A 16,633-nucleotide genomic window follows, 5' to 3' on the forward strand; every position below is an offset into this window, starting at 1 on the left:
CCGTGCGGTTTGGCCGGGGTTATGTGTCGCGTAGCGGACGTTCGCCGCACACGATCACCATGAATGTGGCGGGGCAAGCGCCGACCATATTCTGTTTGTACTACCGAGGTTTTTTTTTTACGTAAAAATCAACAACACCCGGTAAAAATCAACAACACCCGGTAAAAATCAACAACACCCGGTAAAAATCAACAACACCCTATGTGTAAAAAATGTGCATGCTAGCTTATTCATTCAATTTGACAGGTATACAAATAGATTTTTGGTAGTGAGCCTGAGCGACATTAGCGGCAATCTTTTTCAGTGGTTGACATTCAAGGCGCCACCTATGGGTTGTGGTGAAAATGCTTCAGAGGACATGCTAGCATAGTGAAGTGAAGTGAATTATATTCATATAGCGCTTTTCTCTAGTGACTCAAAGGGCTTTACATAGTGAAACCCAATATCTAAGTTAAATTTTTAAACCAGTGTGGGTGGCACTGGGAGCAGGTGGGTAAAGTGTCTTGCCCAATGGCGGAGGCGGGGATCGAACCTGGAACCCTCAAGTTGCTGGCACGGCCGCTCTACCAACCGAGCTATACCGCCCCAGCATATAAGGGTGAATGCCGAATCTGATACTTTTCATAAGCACCCTGCTGACAACGACCACTTTTTACCATGAATTTATTAACGTGGACCCCGACTTGAACAAGTTGAAAAACTTATTCGGGTTTTACCATTTAGTACTCAATTGAACGAAATATGTACTGAATTGTGCAATCTACTAATAAAAGCTTCAATCAATCAATCAAAAACCCACCAAAGTCGGTTTATACTACCAAGTATCGTTTCACGTGAAATCAACAACACCCCATGTGTAAAAAAATGTTTTAGCATCCTAGTTTCTTCATCTAATTTAACAGGTATACACCTCAGTGTCATATATTTTTGGTCGTGAGCCTGAACGACATTAGCGGCGATCTTTTTCAGTGGTTGACATTCGTGGCGCCACCTATGGGTTGTGGTGAAAATGCTTCAGAGGACATGGTAGCATTTAAGGGTGAATGCCGAATTTGATACCTTTCATAAGCACCCACCAAAGTCTGTTTATACTACCAAGTATTGTTTCAAGTGAAATCAACAACACCCCATGTGTAAAAGTTTTTTTTAGCATGCTAGCTTTTTCATCTTATTTAACAGGTATACACCTCAGTGTCATATATTTTGGTAGGGAGCTGGACAAATCACAATTGCACTTTACAAGTGTACAGTATATATAGCAGCTGCAGCAAAAAAGTAAAACAAAAAATCAACAACACCCGGTGAAAATCAACAACACCCGGTAAAAATCAACAACACCCCATGTGTGAAAAAAAAATGTGCATGCTAGCTTTTTCATCCAATTTGACAGGTATACACCTCAGTGTACAGTGTACAGTATATCTGGGGTCCCCTCCAAGGTTTCTCATTGTATCCCATTGGGTTGAGTTTTTTCTTGCTCTGATGTGGGATCTGAGCCGATGATGTTGTTGTGGCTTGTGCAGCCCTTTGAGACACTTGTGATTAAGGGCTATATAAATAAACTTTGATTGATTGATTGATTGAAGTAAAAACATAAATAAACAAATAAAATAATAATAAATAATTTATCCTATATGATTTCTATTTTTTTTTACCACTGGTATTACAGCTATGTAAAATAAATATACTTTGCAATTTCGAGAGAAATCGCGTAGAATGCTGGCAGCAACTGTCACTTGTATGATTTTGAGGTGTACCGCAGCAAAATTGGTTACAAAAAATTAGCATGCTAACAGTTAGCATACGTCACGAACTAAGGTACACAAAAGTATTTGGCCGCACATATGAACTTGAAGTGCCATCCCATGGAATTGTCCAAAATGTTTTGATATCCTGGAGCATTCAAAGTTCATTTTACTGGAACTAAGTGGCCAAGCCCAATTCTTGAAAAACAGCCCCACACCATAATTCCTCCTTCACCCAATTTCAATGCAGTCCAAAACGTAGCGTTCTCCTGGCAACCTCCAAAACCCACAATGGTCCATCAGATTGCCAGATGGAAAAGTGTAACTCATTACTCGTGCTGCACACCACTGGACTTGGTGATGTATGCCTTAGGTTCAGCCGCCCGGCCATGAAAAGCCCTTTTTAATGAAGCTCTCTGCGTACTGTGCGTGGGCTAATTGGAAGGTCATATGAAGTTTGGAGCTCTGTAGCAACCGACTGCGCAGAAAATCTTTGCACCATGCTGACCCCTCTCTGTCAGCTTACGTGGCTGAGTTGCTGTTGTTCCCAAACTCTTCACTTTCCTTCTAATAAAGTTGACTTTGAAATATTTAGGACCGAGGAAATCTCACAAATGGATTTGTTGCACAGGTGGCATCCTATGACAGTTCCAGAGCGGCCCATTCTTTCACAAATGTTTGTATAAACAGTATCCATGCCTAAGTGCTTGATTTGATACATTGGGCTAAGTCATTAGGACACCTGATTCTCATCATTTGGATGGGTGGCCAAAATAATTTTGGCAATTTATATGATTTTTATTTTTATTTTAATGCCTAAATATGGATAAGATCTGTCTGTCGATAAATATGTTTAAACTTTTTTAATATTTGATGCCCTTTTCTCAACGAAATCCCTGTTTTTTTGGACAAAAAAACACAAAAAATGTAAACCAATCACAGTTTATTTATACTGCCTTAAATCGCGACTGTCTCAAAGGGCTGCTCAAGCCACAACGACATATCCAAGCCACAATGTCAGAGCCAATGTCAGGGCAAATAAGAACTCAACCCAATGGAATACAATGAGAAACCTAAATGGAAACCCATTCTATGAAGCTCTCTGCGTACTGTGCGTGGGCTAATTGAAAGGTCACATGAAGTTTGGAGCTCTGTTGCAACCGACTGTGCAGAAAGTCTTTGCACTATGCGCTCCAAAATCCGCTGAACCCTCTCTGTCAGTTTACTCGGCCTACCACTTTGGTGGCTGAGTTGATGTTGTTCCCAAACTCTTCCATTTTCTTATAATAGAGTTGAATATTTAGGAGATTTCACTGACTGGATTTGTTGAAAAGGTGGCATCCTGTGACAATTCCACGCTGGAAATCACTAAGAGCGGCCCATTCTTTTTACAAATGTTTGTAGGAACAGTCTAAGTGCCTAAGTGCTGGATTTGATACACCGGGCCAAGTGATTAGGACACCTGATTCTCATCATTTGGATGGGTGGCCAAATACAAACCCCGTTTCCATATGAGTTAGGAAATTGTGTTAGATGTAAATATAAACAGAATACAATGATTTGCAAATCCTTTTCAAGCCATATTCAGTTGAATATGCTACAAAGACAACATATTTGATGTTGTTCAGTTTTCAATGTGATTTTACAATTTTGTTTACATTGACTGAGTGATTTCCATGCGTGTGTTGACGTTTCCTTTCCTCTCTTCCTTGATAGCTGAGGGGATTACAGTTTTACGGATTCGATTTGAAATATTATATTGTTCTCCTGCTCCTTTTTCTTTGTAGTTCAAAAAAAAAAATATCAAAAATGATCAGTGTGGACCGATACAGAACACTTACACGGTGATACAGTTTTCAGCCGCACCAAGACGCAGTATTGAAGGATTGTTTTTGTGTCTGGTGTCAGGCTGCGACACATCAGATACGCGCAGGAAGCGCAGGGTCGTCTGAGCAAATGTGCACGCTGCGAAAATGAAAGATGCTGCGGTTATGCGGAGAAGGCGTGTAGTACATTTATGTCTTTTCACACATGCAGCAACCTACGTCGCAGGAAGCCGGAGAGGAGCACGAGCACACACGTGTGTGTGTGTGTGTGTGTGTGTGTGTGTGTGTGTGTGTGTGTGTGTGTGTTACAATGTTAATGTCAAAGCTTTAAAATTAGTGTTTCAGTTCCGGTCCTCATATTTTCTGAACCACATTTTAGTGTGCATGTTTTACTACATGCTGTACATGTAGTAAAGTACTAAGTACCACATGCATTTCTACATGTTTTACTTTAATACCGTATTCTGAAGATCATATCATATTTAATTTGAACTTTTTTTTTTTAAATGGTCTTCAGTAGTCACTTGCAAATGTGTGTGAACTTTAAATTTCAATTTGGTCCCCATGAATCATAATAACTCTTTTTCCCCAGGGTCCCCAGTAGGAATGATCTGCACATTACTTCATCAATCCAGAGATTTAAAGATGTGTGTGAGCTAACTGGGCAGTGGACATCTTACCTATTTTTTTTTTCATGCCTCCACGACCTGTAGAAAGGGTGGTCCCCACAAGTTCTGATCATAAACTTGGTCCCCATTCCAAATGCTAACCAGTATGTGTGTGTGTGTGTGTGTGTGTGTGTGTGTGTGTGTGTGTGTTACAATGTTAATGTCAAAGCTTTAAAATGAGTGTTTCAGTTCCGGTCCTCATATTTTCTGAACCATATTTTAGTGTGCATGTTTTACTACATGCTGTACATGTAGTAAAGTAGTAAGTACCACATGCATTTCTACATGTTTTACTTTAATACCGTATTCTGAGGATCATATCATATTTAATTTGAACTTTTTTTTTTTTTAAATGGTCCTCAGTAGTCACATGCAAATGTGTATGAACTTTAAATTTCAATTTGGACCCCATGAATCATAATAATTATTTTTCCCCAGGGTCCCCAGTAGGAATGATCTGCACATTGCTTCATCAATCCAGAGATTTAAAGACGTGTGTGAGCTAACTGGGCAGTGGACATCTTACCTATTTTTTTTTCATGCCTCTACAACCTGTAGAAAGGGTGGTCCCCACAAGTTCTGATCATAAACTTGGTCCCCATTCCAAATACTAACCAGTATATGTGTGTGTGTGTTGTGTGTGTGTGTGTGTGTGTGTGTGTGTGTGTGTGTGTGTGTGTGTGTGTGTGTGTGTGTGTGTGTGTGTGTGTGTGTGTGTGTGTGTGTGTGTGTGTGTGTGTGTGTGTGTGTGTGTGTTTGTGTGTGTGTGTGTGTGTGTGTTACAATGTTAATGTCAAAGCTTTAAAATGAGAGTTTCAGTTCCGGTCCTCATATTTTCTGAACCACATTTTAGTGTGCATGTTTTACTACATGCTGTACATGTAGTAAAGTAGTAAGTACCACATACATTTCTACATGTTTTACTTTAATACCGTATTCTGAGGATCATATCATATTTAATTTGAACTTTTTTTTTTTTTTAATGGTCTTCAGTAGTCACTTGCAAATGTGTGTGAACTTTAAATTTCAATTTGGTCCCCATGAATCATAATAACTCTTTTTCCCCAGAGTCCCCAGTAAGAATGATCTGCACATTACTTCATCAATCCAGAGATTTAAAGACGTGTGTGAGCTAACTGGGCAGTGGACATCTTACCTATTTTTTTTTCATGCCTCTACAACCTGTAGAAAGGGTGGTCCCCACAAGTTCTGATCATAAACTTGGTCCCCATTCCAAATACTAACCAGTATGTGTGTGTGTGTGTGTGTGTGTGTGTGTGTGTGTGTGTGTGTGTGTGTGTGTGTGTGTGTTACAATGTTAATGTCAAAGCTTTAAAATGAGTGTTTCAGTTCCGGTCCTCATATTTTCTGAACCACATTTTAGTGTGCATGTTTTACTACATGCTGTACATGTAGTAAAGTACTAAGTACCACATGCATTTCTACATGTTTTACTTTAATACCGTATTCTGAGGATCATATCATATTTAATTAGAACTTTTTTTTTTTTTTAAATGGTCCTCAGTAGTCACATTCAAATGTGTATGAACTTTAAATTTCAATTTGGACCCCATGAATCATAATAATTATTTTTCCCCAGGGTCCCCAGTAGGAATGATCTGCACATTGCTTCATCAATCCAGAGATTTAAAGACGTGTGTGAGCTAACTGGGCAGTGGACATCTTACCTATTTTTTTTTCATGCCTCTACAACCTGTAGAAAGGGTGGTCCCCACAAGTTCTGATCATAAACTTGGTCCCCATTCCAAATACTAACCAGTATGTGTGTGTGTGTGTGTGTGTGTGTGTGTGTGTGTTACAATGTTAATGTCAAAGCTTTAAAATGAGAGTTTCAGTTCCGGTCCTCATATTTTCTGAACAACATTTTAGTGTGCATGTTTTACTACATGCTGTACATGTAGTAAAGTAGTAAGTACCACATGCATTTCTACATGTTTTACTTTAATACCGTATCCTGAGGACCATATCATATTTATTTTGAACTTTTTTTTTTTTTTTTTTAATGGTCCTCAGTAGTCACATGCAAATGAATCATAATAACCTTTTTCCCCAGGGTCCCCAGTAGGAATGATCTGCACATTACTTCATCAATCCAGAGATTTAAAGACGTGTGTGAGCTAACTGGGCAGTGGACATCTTACCTATTTTTTTTCATGCCTCCACAACCTGTAGAAAGGGTGGTCCCCACAAGTTCTGATCATAAACTTGGTCCCCATTCCAAATGCTAACCAGTATGTGTGTGTGTGTGTGTGTGTGTGTGTGTGTGTGTGTGTGTGTGTGTGTGTGCAGCAACGTCAGGTTAAAATAGGTCAGAGCTTGCCACTGTCATCTTACAATCTTTGCAACCTTGCTTACACAGTAAATCGATATGAAGAAGAAAAAAAAAAAGCTCAACAAAAACATAACAGAAGCGTTTGGCTGTTTTTTTTTAGGACTTTCTGCAAACAATGTAAGTCAAAGATCCTCCAGTCGGCCACATTATTTTATTTTTTTTGCGTTTTCTATTAGGGTTTCAGTACTCTGGAAAGCCCTCCCAGTAACAGTTAAAGATGCTACTTCAGTAGAAGCATTTAAGTCCCATCTTAAAACTCATTTGTATACTCCAGCTTTTAAATAGACTCCCTTTTTAGACCAGTTGATCTGCCGTTTCTTTTCTGTTCTGCCCCCCTCTCCTTCGGGAAGAGGGGGGACACAGATTAGGTGACCACAGATGATGGGCTAGCTTTCCAAAGTCGGGACCCAGGGTGGACCACTCATCTGTGCATCAGTTGGGGACGTCTCTGAGCTGCTGACCTGTCTCCACTCGGGATGGTCTCCTGCTGGCCTCACTATGGACTGGACTCTCACTATTATGTTAGATCCACTATGGACTGAACTCTCACACTATTAACTAAATCCACTATTGACTGGACTCTCACACTAGTATGTTAGATCCACTATGGACTGGACTCTCACACTATTAACTAAATCCACTATGGACTGGACTCTCACACTATTATGTTAGATCCACTATGGACTGGACTCTCACACTATTAACTAAATCCACTATGGACTGGACTCTCACACTATTATGTTAGATCCATATGGACTGGACTCTCACACTAGTATGTTAGATCCACTATGGACTGAACTCTCACACTATTAACTAAATCCACTATTGACTGGACTCTCACACTAGTATGTTAGATCCACTATGGACTGGACTCTCACACTATTAACTAAATCCACTATGGACTGGACTCTCACACTATTATGTTAGATCCACTATGGACTGGACTCTCACACTATTAACTAAATCCACTATGGACTGGACTCTCACACTATTATGTTAGATCCATATGGACTGGACTCTCACACTAGTATGTTAGATCCACTATGGACTGAACTCTCACACTATTAACTAAATCCACTATTGACTGGACTCTCACACTAGTATGTTAGATCCACTATGGACTGGACTCTCACACTATTAACTAAATCCACTATGGACTGGACTCTCACACTATTATGTTAGATCCACTATGGACTGGACTCTCACACTATTAACTAAATCCACTATGGACTGGACTCTCACACTATTATGTTAGATCCATATGGACTGGACTCTCACACTAGTATGTTAGATCCACTATGGACTGGACTCTCACACTAGTATGTCAGATCCACTATGGGCAGGACTCTCACACTATTATGTCAGATCCACTATGGACTGGACTCTCACACTATTAACTAAATCCATTATGGACTGAACAGTCACACTATTATGTTAGATCCACTATGGACTGGACTCTCGCACTATTAACTAAATCCATTATGGACTGAACAGTCACACTATTATGTTAGATCCACTATGGACTGGACTCTCAAACTATTTGACGAGACTCTCACACTATTTGACTGGACTGGACTCCCACACTATTAACTAGATCCACTATGGACTGGACTCTCACACTATTATGTCAGATCCACTATGGACTGGACTCTCACTATTATGTTAGATCCACAATGGATTTCTAGAAAAAAACACTCATCAAAGATCCTCTATTTTGCAGAAATGCTCTGCTGTTTTTGAGGACTACCAAGACGAAATGACAGGAGCGCTCTGCTGTTTTTAAAGACCGACTGCAAACCTGTAAGTCAAAGATCTTCTATGTAACAGGAGCTGTTTTAACAAAAGTTTTATGTACTACCAGTGATACTCCAGCTCCTTTTAGATTTTGAGTCATTATTTAAGTACAGTGTTTTATGTCATTGCATTCAAACACAGTGTTTGTTTGAACTGAGTGTAATGTTACAGTGGACCAAATATATTACATCCATCCATTTCCTACCGCTTATTCCCCTTTGGGGTCGCTGGTGCCTATCTCAGCTACAATCGGGCGGAAGGCGGTTTACACCCCGGACAAGTCGCCACCTCATCGCAGCAAAAATATTAAATAAACATGTTAAATAAAACCTCCGTCTTGTTTTAATGAATACTTAGACCTGCTCTGCTACTATATTTTATTGCCGGTCATAATGCTGGAGCCTGGAGAGCCCTGGGTTTTCCCAGGTGGTACTAGTCCAAACCTTCTGGTCAAAGATCCTCTATATGGACGGAGCAGAAAAGGGCTTTTGCAGGTTTTGAAGGGAAGCGGTGGGCCGCTCTGACGTCACCAAGGGCCGCTTTGAATAAACTGTTTGTTCTCGTCCTGCAGATGTTTGCCTCATCACTGTCTTTGCTCACTCATCCTCCCTTTCCGCCAAGCTGTCCTCCTTGCTGAGCACAATGTCAACAAAGCACCAGAAGCAAACTTGCCATGACTCGCTAGCTGGAGGCATGCATATTAAGTGTGTGTGTGTGTGTGTGTGTGTGTGTGTGTGTGTGTGTGTGTGTGTGTGTGTGTGTGTGTGTGTGTGTGTGTGTGCGTGTGTGTTCTTGTATTTCCACCCTTCTTGAGACACCGACAAGGAAAAGTAGTTACCTTGGTTGGGACCCACATCATGTCATCGCCTCGAATAGAGAATGTTTCATTTGCACCCCTGCTGGTGAAATCTATTAAAAGTGCTGACCCTTTGGTCAACATATGAAATAACAAGTGTGTGGAAAAAACTCGAAGTGGTCCCCTTCTGGCCATTTTTTTAAATTTTTTTTTACTAAAAGCTTACCTTTTTTTATGTTTAATCAATCAATCAATCAATCAATGTTTACTTATATAGCCCTAAATCACTAGTGTCTCAAAGGGCTGCACAAACCACTACGACATCCTCGGAAGGCCCACATAAGGGCAAGGAAAACTCACACCCAGTGTTGATTTAATTGAAAAAATTAAATAAAATAAAAAAATATATATATATTTTTTAATTTATTTAATAAAAATGAATAAAACATTATTCTGTGGCCCGGTGGTTGGTGCACTAATTGTAAGTGTATATTGTGTTTTTATGTTGATTTAACACAAAAAATAAAAAACATTTTTTTATTTATTTATTTATTTATTTTTTTTTTTTAATAAAAATTAATAAAAAAATAGTCTGCGGCCCGGTGGTTGGTGCACTCATTGTAAGTGTATATTGTGTTTTTTATGTTGGTTTAATAAAAAAAAAAAAAGATTTTTTTTTAATAATATATATATATATATATATATATATATACATAAAAATGAATACAACATTATTCTGCGGCCTGGTGGTTGGTGCACTAATTGTAAGTGTATATTGTGTTTTTTATGTTGATTTAATAAAAATAAAATAAAAAAAAAAAAAAAAAAATCTTATTTATTTTTTTATTTTTTTTATAAAAATGAGTAAAAAACTATTCTGCGGCCTGGCGGTTGGTGCACTAATTGTAGTTGTATATTGTGTTTTTGATGTTGATTTAATAAAAAAAAAAATAATAAAAAAAAAATTATATATATATATATATATATATATATATATATTACATAGTTTGTATATATTATTCATGTTGCAAATACGAATCACAAATGTTTATATATCTAGAGAGGGTGGTCCTAAAGAGGGAGGTATTTTGTTAGGTCTCGAGAAGGTCAGAAATACACGAATGTGTGTGTGTGTGTGTGTGTGTGTGTGTGTGTGTTCTTGTATTTCCACCCTTCTTGAGACACCGACAAGGAAAAGTAGTTACCTTATGAGGAGCGGTGAACAATTTGGGACCCACATCATGTCATCGCCTCGAATAAAAAATGTCTCATTTGCACCCCTGCTGGTCAAAATGAGGATTGGTCCCAAAAATGAAGGATTTTTCAAATTGACTGTGTCAGTTTTAAAAGTGCACCCTCATTGCTCAACATATGAAATAACAAGTGTGTGGAAACAACTCGAAGTGGTCCGCTTCTGGCCATTTTTTTTTTTTACTAAAAGCTTACCTTTTTTATGTTTAGATAGTTTGTATATATTATTCATGTTGTAAATACGAATCACAAATCTTTATATATCTAGCGAGGGTGGTCCTAAAGAGGGAGGTATTTTGTTAGGTCTCGAGAAGGTCAGAAATACACAAATGTGTGTGTGTGTTCTTGTATTTCCACCCTTCTTGAGACACCGACAAGGAAAAGTAGTTACCTTATGAGGAGCGGTGAACAATTTGGGACCCACATCATGTCATCGCCTCGAATAAAAAATGTCTCATTTGCACCCCTGCTGGTCAAAATGAGGATTGGTCCCAAAAATGAAGGATTTTTCAAATTGACTGTGTCAGTTTTAAAAGTGCACCCTCATTGCTCAACATATGAAATAACAAGTGTGTGGAAACAACTCGAAGTGGTCCGCTTCTGGCCATTTTTTTTTTTTACTAAAAGCTTACCTTTTTTATGTTTAGATAGTTTGTATATATTATTCATGTTGTAAATACGAATCACAAATCTTTATATATCTAGCGAGGGTGGTCCTAAAGAGGGAGGTATTTTGTTAGGTCTCGAGAAGGTCAGAAATACACAAATGTGTGTGTGTGTTCTTGTATTTCCACCCTTCTTGAGACACCGACAAGGAAAAGTAGTTACCTTATGAGGAGCGGTGAACAATTTGGGACCCACATCATGTCATCGCCTCGAATAGACGAATAGAGAATGTCTCATTTGCACCCCTGCTGGTGAAATCTATTAAAAGTGCTCCCCCTTTGGTCAACATATGAAATAACAAGTGTGTGGTAAAAATCGAAGTGGTCCCTTTCTGGCCATTTTTTTTTTGTTTTTTTACTAAAAGCTTACCTTTTTTATGTTTACATAGTTTGTATATATTATTCATGTTGTAAATACGAATCACAAATGTTTATATATCTAGAGAGGGTGGTCCCAAAGAGGGAGGTATTTTGTTAGGTCTCGAGAAGGTCAGAAATACACGAATGTGTGTGTGTGTGTGTGTGTGTGTGTGTGTGTGTGCGTGTGTGTGTGTGTGTGTGTGTGTTCTTGTATTTCTACCATTTTTGAGACACCGACAAGGAAAAGTAGTTACCTTATGAGGAGCGGTGAACAATTTGGGACCCACATCATGTCATCGCCTCGAATAGAGAATGTCTCATTTGTACCCCTGCTGGTCAAAATGAGGATTGGTCCCAAAAAGGAAGGATTTTTCAAATTGACTGTGTCAGTTTTAAAAGTGCACCCTCTTTGGTCAACATATGAAATAACAAGTGTGTGGTAAAAAAACGAAGTGGTCCGCTTCTGGCCATTTTTTTTTTTACTAAAAGCTTACCTTTTTTATGTTTACATAGTTTGTATATATTATTCATGTTGTAAATACGAATCACAAATCTTTATATATCTAGCGAGGGTGGTCCCAAAGAGGGAGGTATTTTGTTAGGTCTCGAGAAGGTCAGAAATACACGAATGTGTGTGTGTGTGTGTGTGTGTGTGTGTGTGTGTGTGTGTGTATTCTTGTATTTCTACCATTTTTGAGACATGAGGAAGGAAAAGTATCTTCCATAAGAGGAGGTGTGAACAGGTGATGACATAAGTCATGTTTCCATTACCATTGCATCTAATAGAGAATGTCTCGTTTGCACCCCTGCTGGTCAAAATGAGGATGGTCCCAAAAAGGAAGGATTTTTCAAATTGACTGTGTCAGTTTTAAAAGTGCTCCCTCTTTGGTCAACATATGAAATAACAAGTGTGTGGGGAAAAAATCGAAGTGGTCGCTACATCTGTAAGTGCAAGTTGAAACTCTACTATGCAAAGCGAAAGCCATTTATCAACAACACCCAGGAACGCCGCCGGCTTGGCTGGGCCCAAGATCATCTAAGATGGATTGATGCAGAGTGGAAAAGTGGTCTGTGGTCTGACGAGTCCACATTTCAATTTTTTGGGGAGAAACTGTGGACGTGGTGTCCTCCGGAACAAAGAGGAAAATAACCACCCGGATTGTTCTAGGCGCAAAGTTCAAAAGCCAGCATGTGTGATGGTATGGGGGTGCATTAGTGCCCAAGGCATGGGTAACTTACACATCTGTGAAGGCACCATTAATGCTGAAAGGTACATACAGGTTTTGGTGCAACATATGTTGTCATCCAAGCAACGTTATCATGGACGCCCCTGCTTATTTCAGCAAAACAATGCCAAGCCACGTATTACAACAGCGTGGCTTCGTAGTAAAAGAGTGCAGGTACTTTCCTGGCCCGCCTGCAGTCCAGACCTGTCTCCCATGGAAAATGTGTGGCGCAATATGAAGCGTAAAATACGACAGCGGAGACCCCGGACTGTTGAAGGACTGAAGCTCTACATAAAACAAGAATGGGAAAGAATTCCACTTTCAAAGCTTCAACAATTAGTTTCCTCAGTTCCCAAACGTTTTTTGAGTGTTGTTAAAAGAAAAGGTGATGTAACACAGTGGTGAACATGCCCTTTCCCAACTACTTTGGCACGTGTTGCAGCCATGAAATTCTAAGTTAATCATTATTTGCAAAAAAAAAACAAAGTTTATGAGTTTGAACATCAAATATGTTGTCTTTGTAGCATATTCAACTGAATATGGCTTGAAAATTATTTACAAATCATTGTATTCTGTTTATATTTACATCTAACACAATTTCCCAACTCATATGGAAACGGGGTTTGTATCTAGAAAGGGAGGTTCCGGAGTACACAAAAGTGTGTGTGTGTGTGTGTGTTACAATGTTAATGTCAAAGCTTTAAAATGAGTGTTTCAGTTCCGGTCCTCATATATTTCATATGTAGCGGTACGGAAGAGTTAGTGCAGCAAGGGCTTCTGGGTATTTGTTCTGTTGTGTTTATGTTGTGTTTATGTGCGGATGTTCTCCCAAAATGTGTTTGTTATTTTCGTTTGGTGCGGGTTCACAGTGTGTCGCATATTTTGTAACAGTGTTAAAGTTGTTTATATGGCCACCCTCAGTGTGACCTGTATGGCTGTTGATCAAGTGAAGTGAATTATATTTATATAGCGCTTTTCTCTAGTGACTCAAAGCGCTTTACATAGTGAAACCCAATATCTAAGTTACATTTAAAGCAGTGTGGGTGGCACTGGGAGCAGGTGGGTAAAGTGTCTTGCCCAAGGACACAACGGCAGTGACTAGGATGGCGGAAGCGGGGATTGAACCTGCAACCCTCAAGTTGCTGGCACGGCCACTCTACCAACCGAGCCATGTGTTTGTGTGTTTGTGTGTGTGTGTGTGTGTGTGTGTGTGTGTGTGTGTGTGTGTGTGTGTGTGTGTGTGTGTGTGAATTGTGAAGTGAATTATATTTATATAGCGCTTTTCTCTAGTGACTCAAAGCGCTTTACATAGTGAAACCCAATATCTAAGTTACATTTAAAGCAGTGTGGGTGGCACTGGGAGCAGGTGGGTAAAGTGCCTTGCCCAAGGACACAACGGCAGTGACTAGGATGGCGGAAGCGGGAATCGAACCTGCAACCCTCAAGTTGCTGGCATGGCCACTCTACCAACCGAGCCATGTGTGTGTATATGTGTGTGTGTGTGTGTGTGTGTGTGTGTGTGTGTGTGTGTGTGTGTGTGTGTGAAGTGAATTATATTTATATAGCGCTTTTCTCTAGTGACTCAAAGCACTTTACATCGTGAAACCCAATATCTAAGATACATTTAAAGCAGTGTGGGTGGCACTGGAAGCAGGTGGGTAAAGTGTCTTGCCCAAGGACACAACGACAGTGACTAGGATGGCGGAAGCGGGAATCGAACCTGCAACCCTCAAGTTGCTGGCATGGCCACTCTACCAACCGAGCTATGTGTTTGTGTGTACACGCAGATGCCTTCACACATTGTTCCCCTCATAAAACCACCTGCCATCAGCGGCTTACAAGGGGGCGTGTCCTTACCTGTCTTCTATGGCATCCCACCAAGCTTCTAGAGTGTCAAGCTCCGCCCCCAAACAGGTCCAAAGGTGTCCAACAGGCCGCTACAGGTCTCTATCTGGAATCCCGGCAGACGAGATGTACCGCCTGTGGCTCGTAAAGGCCAGACAGGTCGCCGCATGCGCCCGTAAAACCATCTCCGCTCAACACCTGGTCGAGTAGGACGCGGCTTCACCTGGAAAACATGAGCGCGGGAAATAAAAAATTGTTTTTCTTTTTTTTCGTTTTTTTTTTTTTATCAGGAGTGAATGAGTCAAAATGAGTTTGTGTAAGAAACATCCAGCTCACACAATGACTCACACACTCACACACAACTAAGTGTTGCGCAACACACAATAAACAGGTAGAGTGTTTGACTCCTTGCCAAGGCGAGTTGGCACAGCTGTTGCAGTATAATATTACACACACACACACACACACACACACACACACACACACACACACACACACACACACACACACACACACACACACACACCGCTTTTCTGCAATTGTACACCGAGACGTCATTCCAAAGAACTTTTACAAAAGAAAGAACAGTACAAACCCGGTTTCCATATGAGTTGGGAAATTGTGTTAGATGTAAATATAAACAGAATACAATGATTTGCAAATCCTTTTCAAGCCATATTCAGTTTAATCCGCTACAAAAACAAAATATTTGATGTTCAAACTCATAAACTCTATTTTTTTTCAAACAATAATTAACTTAGAATTTGATGCCAGCAACACGTGACAAAGAAGTTGGGAAAGGTGGCAATAAATACGGATAAAGTTGAGGGATGCTCATCAAACGCTTATTTGGAACAGGCTAATTGGGAACAGGTGGGTGCCATGATTGGGTATAAAAACAGCCTCCCCAAAAAATGCTCAGTCTTTCACCAGAAAGGATGGGGCGAGGTACACCCCTTTGTCCACAACTGCGTTTAAGAACAACGTTTCTCAAAGTGTAATTGCAAGGAATTTAGGGATTTCAACATCTACGCTCCATAATATCATCAAAAGGTTCAGAGAATCTGGAGAAATCACTCCACGTAAGCGGCATGGCCGGAAACCAACATTGAATGACCGTGACCTTCGATCCCTCGGACGGCACTGCATCAAAAACCGACATCAATCTCTAAAGGATATCACCACATGGGCTCGGGAACACTTCAGAAAACCACTGTCAGTAACTACAGTTGGTCGCTACATCTGTAAGTGCAAGTTAAAGCTCTACTATGCAAAGCGAAAGCCATTTATCAACAACATCCACAAACGCCGCCGGCTTCTCTGGGCCCGAGATCATCTAAGATGGACTGAATCATTTTCGACGTATAATCAATTGAGTAGATATTTAACGTTCGAACTGGTAAACCTTGTTGTTCTTTGCAAATTTGAGCTCATTTGGAATTTGATGCCTGTGGCAGGTTTCGAAAAAGCTGGCACAAGTGGCAAAAAAGACTGAGAGAGTTGAGGAATGCTCATCAAACGCTTATTTGGAACAGGTTAATTGGGAACAGGTGGGTGCCATGATTGGGTATAAAAACAGCCTCCCCAAAAAATGCTCAGTCTTTCACAAGAAAGGATGGGGCGAGGTACACCCCTTTGTCCACAACTGTGTTTAAGAACAACGTTTCTCAAAGTGCAATTGCAAGAAATTTAGGGATTTCAACATCTACGCTCCATAATATCATCAAAAGGTTCAGAGAATGTGGAGAAATCACTCCACGTAAGCGGCATGGCCGGAAACCAACATTGAATGACCGTGACCTTCCATCCCTCAGACGCCACTGTATCAAAAACCGACATCAAACTCTAAAGGATATCACCACATGGGCTCAGGAACACTTCAGAAAACCACTGTCAGTAACTGCAGTTGGTCGCTACATCTGTAAGTGCAAGGTAAAGCTCTACTATGCAAAGCGAAAGCCATTTATCAACAACATCCAGAAACGCCGCCAGCTTCTCTGGGCCCGAGATCATCTAAGATGGACTGAATCATTTTCGACGTATAATCAAATGAGTAGATATTTAACGTTCGAAGTGGTAAACCTTGTTGTTCTTTGCAAATTTG

The 16,633-nt window shown here is 40.1% G+C and overlaps 1 long non-coding RNA gene across 2 annotated transcripts in view; it reads right to left on the minus strand.

The window, feature by feature from the left end:
- Positions 1 to 16,633, minus strand: part of LOC133550155 (uncharacterized) — a 298,824-nt gene that overhangs the window by 110,464 nt on the left and 171,727 nt on the right. For both annotated transcript variants that reach the window (XR_009806249.1, XR_009806250.1), the window contains one exon: positions 14,542 to 14,752. This is a non-coding gene — a long non-coding RNA (uncharacterized LOC133550155). The remainder of the gene's footprint in view (positions 1 to 14,541; positions 14,753 to 16,633) is intronic.

The sequence above is a fragment of the Nerophis ophidion genome, linkage group LG03 (genome assembly GCF_033978795.1).
Source record: "Nerophis ophidion isolate RoL-2023_Sa linkage group LG03, RoL_Noph_v1.0, whole genome shotgun sequence".
In the NCBI taxonomy this organism is placed as follows: domain Eukaryota; kingdom Metazoa; phylum Chordata; class Actinopteri; order Syngnathiformes; family Syngnathidae; genus Nerophis; species Nerophis ophidion.